Consider the following 16810-nt stretch of genomic DNA (forward strand, 5'->3'; position numbering starts at 1 on the left):
GATGCAGATTCAGACTGAAATATACAGTATTCCATTCATGCAGACTGAGCTACACATCATATACAAGTTCAAAAATGTCACCATATCAGTTTGGAAGATGAACTAATTCACAATTGTGTTCCCATCGATACCGATTTAATAGTAGTCCAAAAAGTGCCCACATTCTCTGACTATATTCTAAAGCATTTCATTATCAACCAATTAAACACTGGGAAAAATATGCATTAATTGAGCTATTAAAGATAAAGTTTTGAACACCATACTGTAAACGGAGATACAAATTACATACAGATAAGGAATGAATCTCACACTCAGATAGAGGGCCAGAGAGTGACACACAGAATGAAACCAGCACTCACACAATGTAACAGAGACTGACAGATACCGAATGAATCCTACATTCACACACAGTAAAAGGGACTGACAGATATAGAATGAATCACACACACCCACAGTACCAGAGCCTGACAGATACAGAATGAATCCCACACGCACAGACAGTACTAGGGACTGTCAGATACAGAATGAATCCCACACTCACAGACAGTACTAGGGACTGACAGATATAGAATGAATCCCACACTCACAGACAGTACTAGGGACTGACAGATACAGAATGAATCTCACAGTCACACACATTAATGCAGTCTGAGTTACACATTACACATCAGTCCAAAAATCTCATAGTGTCAGATTGAAAGATACAGTATCAATTCCATTAGTGCAGACTGATCTACATATTATAAAGCACTACAAAAAACTGATAAAGATTCAGACTGAAATATACAGTATACCTTTCAAGCAGACTGAGCTACACATCATATACAAGTTCAAAAATGTCACCATATCATTTTGGAAGATAAACTAATTCACAATTTTTTTCCCATCGATACAGATTTAATAGAAGTCCAAAAAGTGCCCACATTCTCTGATTATAACCGAAAACATTATATTTTAAAATGTATCATTATCTACCAATTAAACACTGGGAAAAATTATTGATACATTGAGGTATTAATGAGAGAGTTTTGAACACCATACTGTAAACAGAGACACAAATTACATACAGATAAAGAATGAATCTCACACTCAGATAGAGGGCCAGAGACTGACATGCAAATTGAAAACAGCACTCAAACAATGTAACAGTGACTGACAGATACAGAATGAATCCGACACTCACACACATTACAAGGGACTGACAGATACAGAATGAATCCTACACTCACACTCATTACAAGGGACTGACAGATACAGAATGAATCCCACACTCACACACATTACAAGGGACTGACAGACATAGAATGAATCACACACTCCCACGGTACCAGAGACTGACAGATACAGAATGAATCCTAAACTCACACACTGTAGCACAGACTAACAGAGACAAAATTTATATCACTCACAAACAGTACCAGAAATTGATAGATGCAGAATGAAAGTCTCCCTCACATATAGCACCTGACACTGACGGAAACAGACTGAAACGCTCATTCACACAAAATACCAGGGACTAACAGATATTGAATGAATCCCATACTCACACACAGTACCAGAGACTGACAGATACAGAGTTAATTCCACACTTATACACAGTACCTGAGACTGGCAGATACAGAATTAATCCCACTCTCGTATACAGTGCCACAGACTTGCAGATACAGAATGATCCCAAACTCATATGTAGTGCCAGAGACTGAGAGATACAGAATTAACACCATGCTCACACTCAGTACCAGAGACTGGCAGATACAGAATGAATCCCACACTCACACAGTATCAGATATTGACATGCAGAGTAAACCCCGCTCTCACACACAGTACTGGAGACTGACTTCTGCTGGACGTAAGCGAGAACTGTAAAAGAGCGGAACAAATTCACATTTTATGTCGTGGTTACAGAAATCGGACAATGTGCAACGTGAGGAAAGGTTCTCTCTGTAACTTCTACTCCCGTATTTTTGCTCGTTTTGTTATTGAAAAATGATGACAATTGTTTCATAATAAAGTTTTTGTTTCACTCATTCGATAGTTGTGAATTTGCCCCATTATATTTCACTGTACATTGCACAGTATTTCTCTCTGATTTCTCAGGACACGATTTGCATTGCTCCTTTACCACATTTAGACACTTATTTTCCAAGCAGTATGTGGCCTCCTTATTCCCCCTGGCAAAATGCACCAGCTCACACCTTTCTATATTGAAATTCAATGGCCATTTACACGGCCGTTCTGCAAGCTTATTTTGTCGTAGTCTTCCTCAGTATTGACTACACCCCCTAAATTAATTAAAATCATTTAATACAGCATTACAACCAATGTTTTATCGAAAAAATTTTCTCCATTCCCAGTTTTTCTAAATCCCACCCGTACAATATAATGTGAAGAATGAGTTTATCTTCTGTCCCTCTCTCATCTGCAAACTTCAATGACCCGGGGTTTGGGGACATCTACTGGCCGGAAGCAGAACTGCAACAGTTCGGAACAAATTGCTGAAACCGGACAATGTGCAGTGTGAGCGTGTTTGTGATTGGTGGCAGGTATTAAATCTGATTTTTTAAACCTGCCCATTAACCTTTAGTGTTTGTTATTGAAGAGTAAACAGAGCCGGACAGTAAGGATGTGGGGAGTTATACAAAGAGTATCTATTGCAGGCATCAGGTGAGAAGTTTGAAGGACACATTTTAAACAGTGGCTGTTTTGTTTCGGTTGAACGGTTAGTCCCATGGAAGAGGGGATTAGAAATCTGATATGTGCAAAGCTCCCCGCCCCATCGGGTAGTCCCATTCATGGATCAGTCCAGGGGTTGGGTTTTGTCTGAATGTCACTAAACTGTTGTAAAACAGCCCAACACACCTGGTGTGCAGAAGCTGAGTGCTGCAGTACTGCAGTGGAGTCAGACACTGACACTGTTTGTATCGCTGATTTTCATTTGTGGATATTCAATATTATTATTAACAGATATTAATCTGATCACTTCTGCATTTTCTACCTCACCTGTTCTTGATTTACAAGAGATACGTTTCTTTCTACAGTCAAATACTTGAAGGAGCCAGAATGAATGTGAAATTTCCTCCACCCGAGGCAAAGGAACAGTGCAGCCAGCAGCTTCTCACACACAGTAGGTATATTCTCACTCTCAGAGCACAGAGACACAGACAGGTCATCAGTTCCACAGTCCCACACAGCAGAAGTAGTCAGTCCCACACTGATCCCAAGTTCCAGAGTCACATTTTCAATCCAACAGTCAAACAGAGCAGGTGAGGCAGACACTGTTCCATTTCTCCCAAACTCAGTCCCGCTGACAGGTGGATTCAAAAATCCCAGCCCAAAATCACACTATCAGATTGTCAATTTCACAAAAGGGCAACATTAGCCATGAATTAAATACCAGATGTCCCGAGATTCAAATTGAATACTAGCCCAGAACTCTCACACACACGTGAGTTTAATACATGCAGTATCCATTCGAATGGTGTATCATTCAAATACAAAATGAAGGCCGAAACTCATGCACAATATCAGATTGAGAAATGCTGTGACAGTGTAACCAGAGAAACAAATTAGATACCAGTTTATAATATACTCACATTATGAGATTTAAAGATACAGTATCAATTCTATTAGCACAGACTGAGATACACATTATTTACCAATTCAGAAATGTCACCATATCAATTTGAAAGATAAATTATCATTCACAATATTACTCACAGATTTACAGATTTAATAGTAGTCCAAAAAGCACACAAATTATCTGATTAAAGCCTCCAGCTTCAAATCCGAAAGTGTATCCATATTTACCAATTAAATAATGAGAAAAGCTATTCAAGCATTAACATATTAAAGCTACAGTATTGAACATCATAATGTAATCTGAGAGAATAATTATGGATAGAAACAGAATGAATCTCACACTCCGATACAGTACAGAGACAGACATGCAGAAGTAATCCCAAACTCGCATACAGTACTAGAGGTTGCCAGACACAGAGTGAATCCCATACTCAAGTATGGTACCAGAGATGACAGAAACAGAATGAATCCCACTCAGGCATACAGTACCAAGGACAGACAGATACCGAGTTCATCCCAAATTCTAATAAAGCACTAGAGACTGAGAGTTAAAGTATGAATCGCAAACTCACACACAGCAGCAGAGACTGACAGACACAGAATGAATCCCACACTCACACACAGTACCAGAGACTGACAGATACAAAATGAATCCCACACTCACTCACAGCACCTGAGACTGACAGATACAGAATGAATCCCACACTCACTCACAGCACCCGAGACTGACAGATACAAAATGAATCCCACACTCACACACAGTACCAGAGACTGAGAGATACAAGGTGAATCTCACAGTCACCTACATTCGTGCAGGCTGAGTTATAAATTACGTTCCAGTCCAAAAATCTCAGTGTCAGATTGAAAGATACAGTATCAATTCCATTAGTGCAGACTGAGCTGCACATTAGAAACCACGACAACAAAACTGATACAGATTCAGACTGAAATATACAGTATTCCATTCATGCAGACTGAGCTACACATTATATACAAGTTCAAAAATGTCACCATATCAATTGGAAGATGCACAAATTCACAATTGTGTTCCCAATGTAGATTTAATAGAATTCCAAAAATAGATGCCCACATTATCTTATTACATTTTTTAAAATGTCATTATCTACCAATTAAAACTGGGAAAAATTATTCATACATTTCAGTATTAAAGATACAGATGTGAACGCCATCCTGTAAATGAAGATATAAATTAGATACAGATAAAGAATGAATCTCTCACTCCGATAGAGTGCCAGAGACTGATATGTAGAATGAATCCCAAACTCATACAATGTACCAGCGACTGACAGATTCAAAATGAATCCCACACTCACACACTGTAGCACAGACTGACAGATACAGAATTTAAATCACTCACATACAGCATCAGAAATTGATAGATACAGAATGAATGTCTCACTCACATATAGTACCAGAGACTGACAGGAACAGAACGAATCGCTCACACATACAAAATCAGAGACTGAGAGATATGGAATGAATCCCAAACTCACACACAGTACCAGAGACTGATAGATCCAGAATGAATACCACATTCACATAGAGTATCAGGAACTGACAATCACAGAATGAATCTCACAGTCACACTACTGCAGACTGAGTTACATTTTACATACCAGTTCAAAGATATCATAGTGTCAGATTGAAAGCGACGGTATGAATACCATGAGTGCAGACTGAGCTACATAGTAGAAATATTAGTAAATACTCATAGAGTAATATACTGAAATAAACAGTATCAATACCATTCGTTCAGACTGAGCTACACATTATATACCAGTCCAAAAACCTCATAAATGATCAGACTGGAAGATACAGTATCAATTCTATTAGCACTGCCTGACCTGTACATTACATACCAGACTGAAAATCCCATAAAATCTTCGACTGAAATAAACAGTATCAATTCCATGAGTGCAGACTGAGCCACACATTACATCGCAGTCCAAGAATCTCATACCCTATCAAACTCAAAGATACAATAACAATTCCATTAGCACAGATGACGAGTCCAAAAATCTCATAGAATATCAGATTGAAAGATTCAGTATCACTTCCATTTGTGCAGAATGAGCTACACATCACATTCCAGTCCAAAAATCTCATACAGTATCAGACTGATAGATACAGTATCAATTCCTTTAGTGCAGGCTGAGCTACATATTACATACCAGTCCAAAAATCTCATACAATATTAGATTGAGATGCAGAATTAATCCCATTATTGCTGACTGAGCTATACATTACATACCAATCCAATAATTTCACCACGAACAGATTGAAAGGTACATTATCATTCACAACAGAGTTCAGAGATTAAGATGTAATCACACTCCAAAGCTCACACACGTTGTTTGATTAAAGAAAATTGAAAAGTGTATCCATATTTACAAATTAAACACTGGACGAAGAACTGCATATAATTTAAAGTATCAAAGATACAGTTTCAAATACGATACTGTAAACTGAAATAAGAATACAGAATGAATCCAGACTTGCACATTGTCTCAGAGACTGAATTACAGAATTAATCCCACACTGAGATAATGTAGCAGAGACTGACAGATACAGAATAAATCTCACACTCACACACAGCACCAGAGACCTGCAGATACAGAATGAATCCCACACTCACATACAGTACCAGAGACTGACAGATACAGAATTAATCCCACTAACACACAGTACCAGAGACCGACAGATACAGAATGAATCTCCACACTCACAGACTGTACTGGAGACGACAGATATAGAATGAATGTCACAGTCACATTACTGAAGACTGAGTTACACTTTACAGACCAGTCCAAATATCTCATAGTGGCAGATTGAAAGATACAGTCTAAATTCTATTGGTGCAGACTGAGCTACATATAGGATATAGTGGTAAATACTCGTGTTTGCTGAAATAAACATTATCAATACCATTGGTACAGACTGAGCTACACATTACGTACTAGTCCAAAAATCACAAATGATCAGATTGGAAGATACAATTTAAATTCTATTCGCACTGCCTGAGCTGAACATTATATATCAGTCCAACAATCTCATACAATATTAGACTGAAAGATACAGAATCGATTCAATTAGTGAAAACTGAGCCACACATTATATAGCAATCCAAGAATCTCATACCGTATCAGACTCAAAGATACAATATTAATTCCATTAGCACAGACTGAGCTACACGTTACTCACCAGTCCAAAAATCTCATACTGAATCTTTCAATGTGACACTGTATCAATTCCATTCGTGCAGCCTGAGCTATACATTGCATTCCAGTCCAAAAATTTCATACAGTATAAGAATGATAGATACAGTATCAATTACTTTAGTGCAGGATGAGCTACATATTACATACCAGTCCAAAAATCACATACAGTGTTAGACTCAGATGCAGAATTAATCCCATTATTGCAGACTGAAATACACATTACTCACCAGTCCAGTAATTTCAACGTGAACAGATTGAAAGGTATATTATCATTCACAATAGAGTTCAGAGATTAAGATGTAACACGACTCCAAAACTCTCACACGTTGTTTGATTAAAGAAAATCAAAAAGTGTATCTGTGTAAACAAATTAAATGCTCGATGAAGACATGTATATACTTTAAAGTTTCAATACAATAGTGGAAACTGAAATAAGAGTATAGAATGCACATTGTCACAGAGATTGAATTGCAGAATGAATCCCACACTGAGATAAAGTAGCAGAGAATGGCAGATACAGAATGTATCCCACACACAGACAGTACCAGAGACTGACAGATGCAGAATATACCCCATGCTCACACTCAGTTTCAGAGACTGACAGATACAGAATAAACCCCAGTCTCATATCCAGTACCAGAGACTGACCTCGACTGACGGGAAGCGACAACTATAATAAGGCAACGAATTCACATTCTCTGTCGTGGTTCCAGAAACAGGACAATGTGCAATGTGAGGGATGTTTCTGTCTGTAACTTTTACTCTCGTATTTTTGCACTTTTTGACGGTGAAAAATGAAGACAATTGATTCATAATAAAGTTTTTGTTTCACTCGTTCCATAGTTGTGAAATTGCGCCATTATATATCACTGTACATTGCACAGTATTTCTCTCTGATATCTCAGGATGATTTACATTGCTCCTCTACCCCATTTAGACTCTTATTTTCCATGCAGTATGTGGCCTCCTTATTCCCCTTGGCGAAATGCCCCACCTCACACCTTTCTATATTGAAATTCAATGGCCATTTACAAGGCCGTTCTGCATGTTTATTTTGTCCCAGTCTTGATCTGTATTGACTATATCTCCGAAACAAATTACAAGAATTTATCACAGTATCACAACCAGTGTTTGCTCTAACAAAATGTACTTGCAGCTCGTCTCAATCCCCAGTTTTTCTAAATCCCACCCGTGCAATATAATGTGAAGAATGAGTTTATCTTCTGTCCCTCTCTCATCTGCAAACTTCAATGACCCGGGGTTTGGGGACATCTACTGGCCGGAAGCAGAACTGCAACAGTTCGGAACAAATTGCTGAAACCGGACAATGTGCAGTGTGAGCGTGTTTGTGATTGGTGGCAGGTATTAAATCTGATTTTTTTAAACCTGCCCATTAACCTTTAGTGTTTGTTATAGAACAGTAAACAGAGCCGGACAGTAAGGATATGGGGAGTTATACAAAAAGCATCTATTGCAGGCATCAGGTGAGAAGTTTGAAGGACACATTTTAAACAGCGGCTGTTTAGTTTTGGTTGAACGGTTAGTCCCATGGGAGAGGGGATTAGAAATCTGATATGTGCAAAGGTCTCCGCCCCATCGGGTAGTCCCATTCATGGATCAGTGCAGGGGTTGGGCTGTGTGTGGATGTCACTAAATTGTTGTAAAACAGCCCAACTTACCTGGTGTGCAGAAGCTGAGTGCTGCAGTACTGCAGTGGAGTCAGACACTGACACTGTTTGTATCGCTGGTTTTCATTTGTGGATATTACAATGATTATTAACAAAGAGATTCAATTGATCACTTTTGTATTTTCTACCTCAACTGTTCTTGACTTACAAGAGATAATTTTTCTTCCTACAGGCAAATCCTTGAAGGGCCCAGAATTAGTGTGATGTTTCCTCCACCCGGGGCACAAGGAACAGTGCAGCCAGCTCCTTCTCACACACAGTATGTATAGAGTCATAGAGTCATAGAGTTATACAGCACGGATAGAGGCCCTTCGGCCCATCGTGTCCGCGCCGGCCATCAGCCCTGTCTACTCTAATCCCATATTCCAGCATTTGGTCCGTAGCCTTGTATGCTATGGCATTTCAAGTGCTCATCCAAATGCTTCTTGAATGTTGTGAGGGTTCCTGCCTCCACAACCCTTTCACAAAGAATGAATTGTAAACAATTTTACAACACCAAGTTATAGTCCAGCAATTTTATTTTAAATTCACAAGCTTTCGGAGGCTACCTCCTTCCTCAGGTGAACGATGTTCAGATAGCTGGAAATTAGATGAGGGCGGGATTTAACGGCCTCAACGGACAGTTCAGGAATTTTATGAATTTCAAAAAACCCGCCAGTGTCGTAAAGGACCGGATTTAGATCAATGTCGCCCTGAGCACAAGATTTTAAACCCATTCATTTTATCTTGTCTTATTCAGCGCTACCCGTCACATTTCCACATCGTTCACCTGAGGAAGGAGGTAGCCTCCGAAAGCTTGTGAATTTAAAATAAAATTGCTGGACTATAACTTGGTGTTGTAAAATTGTTTACAATTGTCAACCCCAGTCCATCACCGGCATCTCCACATCATGACAAAGAATGAAGAATGACGAATGACGGCTGTATTAACCCTTTTTATTGACTGAAAGATCATCTGATTGGTTGGGCATTATTACACCTCATTTGCCTATTTCAATAACCAATCAGATAGCTGGAAATTAGATGAGGGCGGGATTTAACGGCCTCAACGGACAGATCAGGAATTTTATGAATTTCAAAAAACCCGCCAGTGTCGTAAAGGACCGGATTTAGATCAATGTCGCCCTGAGCACAAGATTTTAAACCCATTCATTTTATCTTGTCTTATTCAGCGCTACCCGTCACCAATCGCTGGCGCTGTTTTAAAATCTGCTTTAATTTATGGCTCATTCTATTATCGCTTACAAACTGTACCGGACGGGACTAAAGCCCCATTCATAGCATTCCGTGAAGGGAAACGTTTCAATTCAGTCTTTATGAAAGTCACACGTTATAGTTTGTTCCTTTCTCACAGAGCCGGGAGTGCTTCTATGAAACGAGGGACCCGGACGGAATTCTCATTCTGCCCCTATTCCGCTGTGTTTCTGCAAGGGGTGCGTTTGCTTTTAATATGGGGATTTTCACCTCAGACATTAAACATTTCTGAGATTGAATTCATAGAGATAATGGAATTGCTCCCGGGGTCATTCAGGGTGTGTTCGTGGCTGGAATAGTAACGCTTTAAGAACAAAACGAATGGGAAGGAGCGGATCAGAAACTCGCGTTCAGTTTATTGGTCAGAAATTTCAACGGTGCAGTTACAGTATCAGTTTTGGATTGGAATAATATCGCGGTATTAAAAAGATACTAAGCAATTATATAGGAACTGCAGCTCTTTCAGAGAGGTTGTGGGTGGCTCTTAAAAGAGCCGTTGTGTTTTTTTTTCAGTACATTGTGGAGTTTCACTTGGAGCTGGTGTACTTGGTCACCGCCTTTGTCCCTTCCGACACAGCGTGCTTGGCCAGTTCCCCGGGCAGCAGCAGGCGCACGGCGGTCTGGATCTCCCGGGAGCTGATGGTCGCCCGCTTGTTTTAATGGGCCAGGCGGGAAGCCTCACCCGCGATGCGCTCGAAAATATCGTTCACAAAGGAGTTCATGATGCCCATGGCCTTGGAAGAGATGCCGGTGTCGGGGTGAACCTGCTTCATCACTTTGTAGATGTAGATGGAGTAACTCTCCTTCCTCGACTTTCTCCGCTTCTTGCCGCCCTTGGCTGGTGCTTTACTCAAGGTTTTCTTGGCGCCCTTCTTGGGAACTGCTTTCTTGTCCTCAGGCATTTTCAAACTCAATTTGAGACTCAGAAATGACCCAAATCCGCTCCGAGCTCGGATTAAATAGGCAGCCGCACAGCCCTATGCTAATGAGGGGTGGGGGAAGGCAATGATTGTGATTGGGTCACTGATAGTGATGTAACAATAATTATTCACTGTAACTCTCTGATTGGATACCTGAAGAAACCAATCAGATTTAGAACCTGCCACCAATCACAAACTCGCTCACACTGCACATTGTTCGGTTTCAGCAATTTGTTCCGAACTGTTGCAGTTCTGGTTCCGGCCAGTAGATGTCCCCAAACCCCGGGTCATTGAAGTTTGCAGATGAGAGAGGGACAGAAGATAAACTCATTCTTCACAATATCTTGCACGAGTGTGATTTAGAAAAACTGGGAATGGAGACGAGATGCAAATACATTTTGTTAGACCAAACATTGGTTTTAATGCTGTGTTAAATTCTTGTAATTGATTTTGGGATTATAGCCAATACTTCGAAAAAATATACTTGCAGAACGGCCGTGTAAATGCGTATTGAATTTCAATATAGAAAGTTGTGAGCTGGTGCATTTTGTTAGGGGGAATAAGGAGGCCACATACTGCTTGGAAAATATGAGTTTAAAAGGGGTAGAGGAGCAATGTAAATCGTGTCCTGAGAAATCAGAGAGAAATGCTGCGCAATGTAAGTGAAAAATAACGGGGTAAATTCACAACTATCGAATGAGTGAAACAAAAACTTTATTTTGAATCAATTGTCTTCATTTTGCAATCACAAAACGTGCAAAATTACGAGAGTAGAAGTGACAGACAGAAACTTTCCTCACATTGCACATTGTCCTGTTTCTGCAACCACGACAGATAATGTGAATTTGTTTTCCGCTCTTTCACAGTTCTCGCCTACGTCCAGTAGAGGTCAGTCTCTTGTACTGTGCATGAGAGCGGGATTTCATCTGTATCTGCCAATCTCTGATACTGTGTGTGTGGGATTCATTCTGCATCTGTCATTATCTGGTACTGAGTATGAGCATGGTATTTATTCTGTATCTCTCAGTCTCTGGCTCTACATATGAGTTTAGGATCGTTCTGTATCTGCCAGTCTCTTTCACTGTATATGAGAGAGGGATTAATTCAGTATCTGCCAGTCTCAGGTACTGTGCATAAGTGTGGAATTAACTCTGTTACTGTCAGTCTCTTGTGCTATCTGTGAGTGTGGGATTCATTCTGCATCTGCCATTCTCAGCTACTTTATCTCAGTGTGGCATTCATTCTGTAATTCAGTCCCTGAGACAAAGTGCAAATCTGGATTCACTCTGTATTCTTATTTCAGTTCCCAGTATTTTACTTGAAACTGTATCTTTAATACTTTAAAGTATATGCAGTTTTTCGTCAAGTATTTAATTTGTAAATATGGATATATTTTTCGATTTTCTTTAATCAAACAAAGTGTGTGGGTTTTGGAGTAGTGTTTCATCTTAATCTCTAAACTCATATGTGAATGATAATGTACCTTTCAATCTGTTCATGGTGAAATTATTGGACTGGTATGTAATGTGTAGCTCAGATCTGCAATAATGTTTGTGAGTACTGTCTGTGAGTGTGGGATTCATTGTGTTCCTGTCAGTTTCTGGTACTGTGTGTGAGTGAGCTTAATTTTGTATCTGTCAGTCTCTGGTGCTGTATGTGGGTGTGGGATTCATTCTGTATCTGTCAGTCTCTCGATCTGGATGTGAGTGTGGGATTCATTCTGTATCTGTCAGTCTCTGGTACTGTGTGTGAATGTGGGATTCATTCTGTATCTGTCAGTCTCTGGTGCTGTGTGTGAGCGTGGGTTTCATTCTGTATCGATCAGTCTCTGGTATTGCATGTGAGTGTGAGATTCATTCTGTGTATGTCAGTCCCTGGTACTGAATGTGAGTGTGGGATTCATTCTGTATCTGTCAGTCCCTGGTACTGAATGTGAGTGTGGGAATCATTCTGTATCTGTCAGTCTCTGGTACAGTATGTGAGTGTGGGATTCATTCAATATCTGTTAGACCCTGGTATTGTGTGTGAATGAGGGTTTCATTCTGTTCCCCTCAGTGTCAGGCGATATATGTGAGGGAGTCATTCATTCTGCATCTATCAATTTCTAGTACTGTTTGTGAGTGATATGAATGTTGTCTCCTTCAGTCCGTGCTACAGTGTGCGAGTGTGGGTTTCATTCTGTTTTTCAGTCTCTGGTACTGTGGAAGTGTGCGATTCATTCTATGTCTGTCAGTCCCTTGTACTGTGTGTGAGTGTCGGATTCATTCGGTATCTGTCAGTCACTGTTACGTTGTGTGAGTGTAGGATTCATTCTGTATCTGTCAATCACTGGTATATTGTGCGAGTGTGGGTTTCATTCTATTTGTCAGCCTCTGGTACTGTGGGAGTGTGTGATTCATTCCATGTCTGTCAGTCCCTTGTACTGTGTGTGAGTGCAGGATTCATTCGGTATCTGTCAGTCAATGTTACATTGTTTGAGTGTTGGTTTCAATCTGCATCTCAGTATCTGGCCCTCTATCTGAGTGTGAGATTCATTCTTTATCTGTATGTAATTTGCATCTCCGTTTACACTATGGTGGTCAAAACTATCTTTAATACCTCAATGTATCAATATTTTTTCCCAGTGTTTAATTGGTAGATAATGATACATTTTAAAATGTAATGTAGGTTATAATCAGAGAATGTGGGCACTTTTTGGACTTCAATTAAATCTGTATCGATGGGAAAACAATTGTGAATTAGTTTATCTACCAAAATGATATGGTGACATTTTTTAACTTTTATATCATGTGGAGCTCAGTCTGCATGAATGGAACACAGTGTATTTCAGTCTGAATCCGTATCAGTTTTTTGTAGTGGTTTATAATGTGTAGATCAGTCTGCACTAATGCAATTGATAATGTATCTTTCAATCTGACACTGTGAGATTTTTGGACTGATAAGTATTGTGTAACTCAGACTGCATTAATGTGTGTGACTGTGAGATTCATTCTGTATCTGTCAGTCCCAAGTACTGTCTGTGAATGTGTGATTCATTCTGTATCTGTCAGGCTCTGGTACTTTGGAAGTATGTGATTCATTCTATATCTGTCAATCCCTTGTACTGTGTGTGAATATAGGATTCATTCTGTATCTGTCAGTCACTGTTACATTGTGTGAGCGCTGCTTTCCTTCAGTTTGTCAGTCTCTGGCCCTCTATCTGAGTGTGAGATTCATTCTTTATCTCTATGTAATTTGTATCTCCATTTACAGTATGGTGTTCAAATCTGTATCTTTAATACCTCAATGTATGCATATTTTCCCCAGTGTTTAATTGGCTGATAATGAAATTCTGTAGAATATAGTCAGAGAATGTGTGCACTTTTGAGAATACTATTAAATCTGTATCGATGTGAACACAATTGTGCATTAGTTTATCTTCCAAACTGATAAAGTGACATTTTTGAACTTGTATATGACGTGTAGCTTAGTCTGCATGAATGGAATACTGTATATTATCAGAGTGAATTTGCATCAGTTTTTTGTCGTGGTTTATAATGTGTAGATCAGTCTGCACTAATGGAATTGATACTGTATCTTTCAATCTGATACTTCTTGGACTGGTAAGTAATGTGTTACTCAGCCTGCACTAATGTGTGATTCATTTTGTATCTCCCAGTCTCTGGAACAGTGTGTGAGTGTGAGATTCATTCTGTATCTTGTCAGTAGTGTGTGTGAGTTTGTGATTTATTCCATATATGCAGTCTCTGATACTGTGAGTGTGGGATTTATTCTATGTCTTTCAGTCTCCAGTCTTGTATGTGGGTGTTGAATTCATTCTATATATGCAGCCTCTCAGACTGCATGTTGGTGTGGGATGCATTCTCTATCTGTCAGTCTCTGGTACTTTGTGTGAGTGTGTGATTCATTCTCTATCTGTCAGACTCTGGTACTGTGTGAATGTGGGTGTCATTAATTATCTGTCAGTCTCTAGTACTTTATGAGAGTGAGTAATTAACCAGATATCTAGCAGTCCTTGGTACTGTATGCCAGTGTGGGATTCAATCTGTATCTGTCATCTCTGGTACCATATGTGAGTGTAGGATTCGCTCTCTGTCTGTCAGTCTCTAGTATTGTATGTGAGTTTGGGATTCCTTCTGCATCTGTCAGTCTCTGGTACTGTATCTGAGTGTGAGATTCATTCTGTATTTGCATGTAATTATTCTCTCAGATTGCCTTATTGCGTTCAAAATTGTAGCTTTAATATCTTCATGTTTAGGTCATATTTCTCATTATTTAACTGGTAAATATGGGTACACTTTAGGATTTGACGCTGTAGGTTTTAATCAGACAATTTGTGTGCTTTTTGAACTACTTTTAAATCTGTATCTCTGAAAGTACAATTGTGAATGATAATGTACATTTCAAATTGATATGGTGACACTTTTCAAATGGTATATAATGTGTATCTCAGTCTGCACTAATAGAATTGATAATGTATCTATAAATCTCATACTATGAGTGTATTATAAACTGATATCTAATTTGTTTCTCAGGTTACACTGTCACAGCATTTCTCAATCTGATACTGTACATGAGTTTTGGACATATATGGAATTTGTATCACATGATACATGCAATATCCATTCGAATAGTGCATTAAACTAACATGTGTGTGTGAGTTCTGGGCTAGTATTCAATTGGAAACTCAGGGTACATTATTGGGTTTCATTCTGTCCCTTCCAATCGGGTGCCATGTGTGATTTCAATCTGTTATTTAATTCGTACCTAATGTTGCCCTATTGTGAGATTGACACAGTGCCTTTCAATCTGATAGTGTGATCTTGGACTGGGATTTTGCATCTGCCTGTCAGCGGGACTCAGCTCGGAGCAAATGGAACAGCGTCTGCCTCACCTGCTCTGTTTGAATGTTGGATTGAAAATGTGTCTGTGATACTTGGGATCAGTGTGGGACTGAGTGCTTCTACTGTCTGAGACTGTGGAACTGATGACCTCTCCTTGTCTCTGTGCGCTGTGTGTGATAATGTACTTACTGTGTGGGAGAAGGAGTTGGCTGCACTGTTCCTTGTGCCTCGAGTGGAGGAAACATAACACTGATTCTGGGTCCTTCAACGATTTCTTTGTAGGTAGAAATTTATCTCTTGTAACTCAAGAACCAATGAGGCAGAAAATACAAAAGTGTTCGAATTAATTTCTATGTTAATGATTATTTTGAATATCCACAAATGAAAATCAGCGATACAAACAGTGTCAGTGTCTGACTCCACTGCAGTACTGCAGCACTCAGCTTCTGCACACCACGTGTGTTGGGCTGTTTTACAACAATTTCGTGACATCCAGACACAACCCAACCCCTGCACTGATCCATGAGTGGCACTACCCGATGGGGCAGGGACCTTTGTACAGGTCAGGTCTCTAATCCCCTCTCCCATGGGACTAACCGTTCAAATGAAACCAAACAGCCGTTGTTTAAAATGTGTCCTTCACACTTCTCACCTGGTGCCTGCAATAGATGCTCTTTGTATAACTCCCCACATCCTTCCTGTCCGGCTCTGTTTCCACCCGTCACTGTCCAATAACAACAAACAGGGTGAGACTGGAACGAAACCAGGAACATTCACTATTGGTTTGGGGAGAGAAAGCAGCAATGATTTTAAATAGCAGGTTCTTCCCATTCTGTCTCCCTTACCCTGGACACACCCTGCACACCTCGAGCCCGAGAATGACCTCTCCCTTCCCCCTCTCACTCCATGTTCCGGGACCAGTTCCTGATCCACTCCGCCTCTTAAAAACAGCCCCCGTACTCCCCCTGACCTTCACTCGGACTCAATGCCGATCTCTGAGCCCATCTGCGGACACGGTCCCGAAGCGATGAGCTGCTGTAACGAGGCTGCTCTCTGCTCCCTTCCCCCGGGGGCCGTGATCTCTCCATTCCCGGCTGTTTTAAACCATCTTATTCCGCTCACTGAGGGAATGGCGCTCACAGGCCGAACTGGGGGAGGGACCGCGCATGCGCTCTTCTGCTCACCAACAAGCAGCCCTGGGGGCGGAGCTGAGTCGCGCATGCGCAGATATCTGGTTTAATTCCCAATACAAAAATCGATGGAAACTTTCCCCAATTGGAATTTTT

The 16810-nt window shown here is 40.1% G+C and overlaps 2 long non-coding RNA genes and 1 pseudogene across 5 annotated transcripts in view; 1 reads left to right on the forward strand and 2 right to left on the reverse strand.

The window, feature by feature from the left end:
* The window catches only part of LOC137312431 (uncharacterized), a 621748-nt gene that overhangs the window by 2459 nt on the left and 602479 nt on the right, over positions 1–16810 (forward strand). For 3 of the 4 annotated variants that reach the window (XR_010960727.1, XR_010960729.1, XR_010960726.1), the window contains exons 3-4: positions 3039–3124; positions 8679–8765. This is a non-coding gene — a long non-coding RNA (uncharacterized lncRNA). Of the gene's footprint in view, positions 1–3038; positions 3125–8678; positions 8766–11546; positions 14082–16810 lie in introns of those variants that run through there. The other variant, XR_010960728.1, reaches the window with a different exon arrangement.
* On the reverse strand, positions 10256–11077 carry LOC137312648 (histone H2B 1.2-like; annotated as a pseudogene).
* On the reverse strand, positions 11378–15802 carry LOC137312437 (uncharacterized). Its single transcript, XR_010960736.1, has 2 exons — positions 15714–15802; positions 11378–11761 (listed from the first exon to the last, which is right to left on the reverse strand). It is a non-coding gene; the product is annotated as an uncharacterized lncRNA (long non-coding RNA).

Source organism: Heptranchias perlo, unplaced genomic scaffold (genome assembly GCF_035084215.1).
Source record: "Heptranchias perlo isolate sHepPer1 unplaced genomic scaffold, sHepPer1.hap1 HAP1_SCAFFOLD_43, whole genome shotgun sequence".
Classification (NCBI taxonomy): domain Eukaryota; kingdom Metazoa; phylum Chordata; class Chondrichthyes; order Hexanchiformes; family Hexanchidae; genus Heptranchias; species Heptranchias perlo.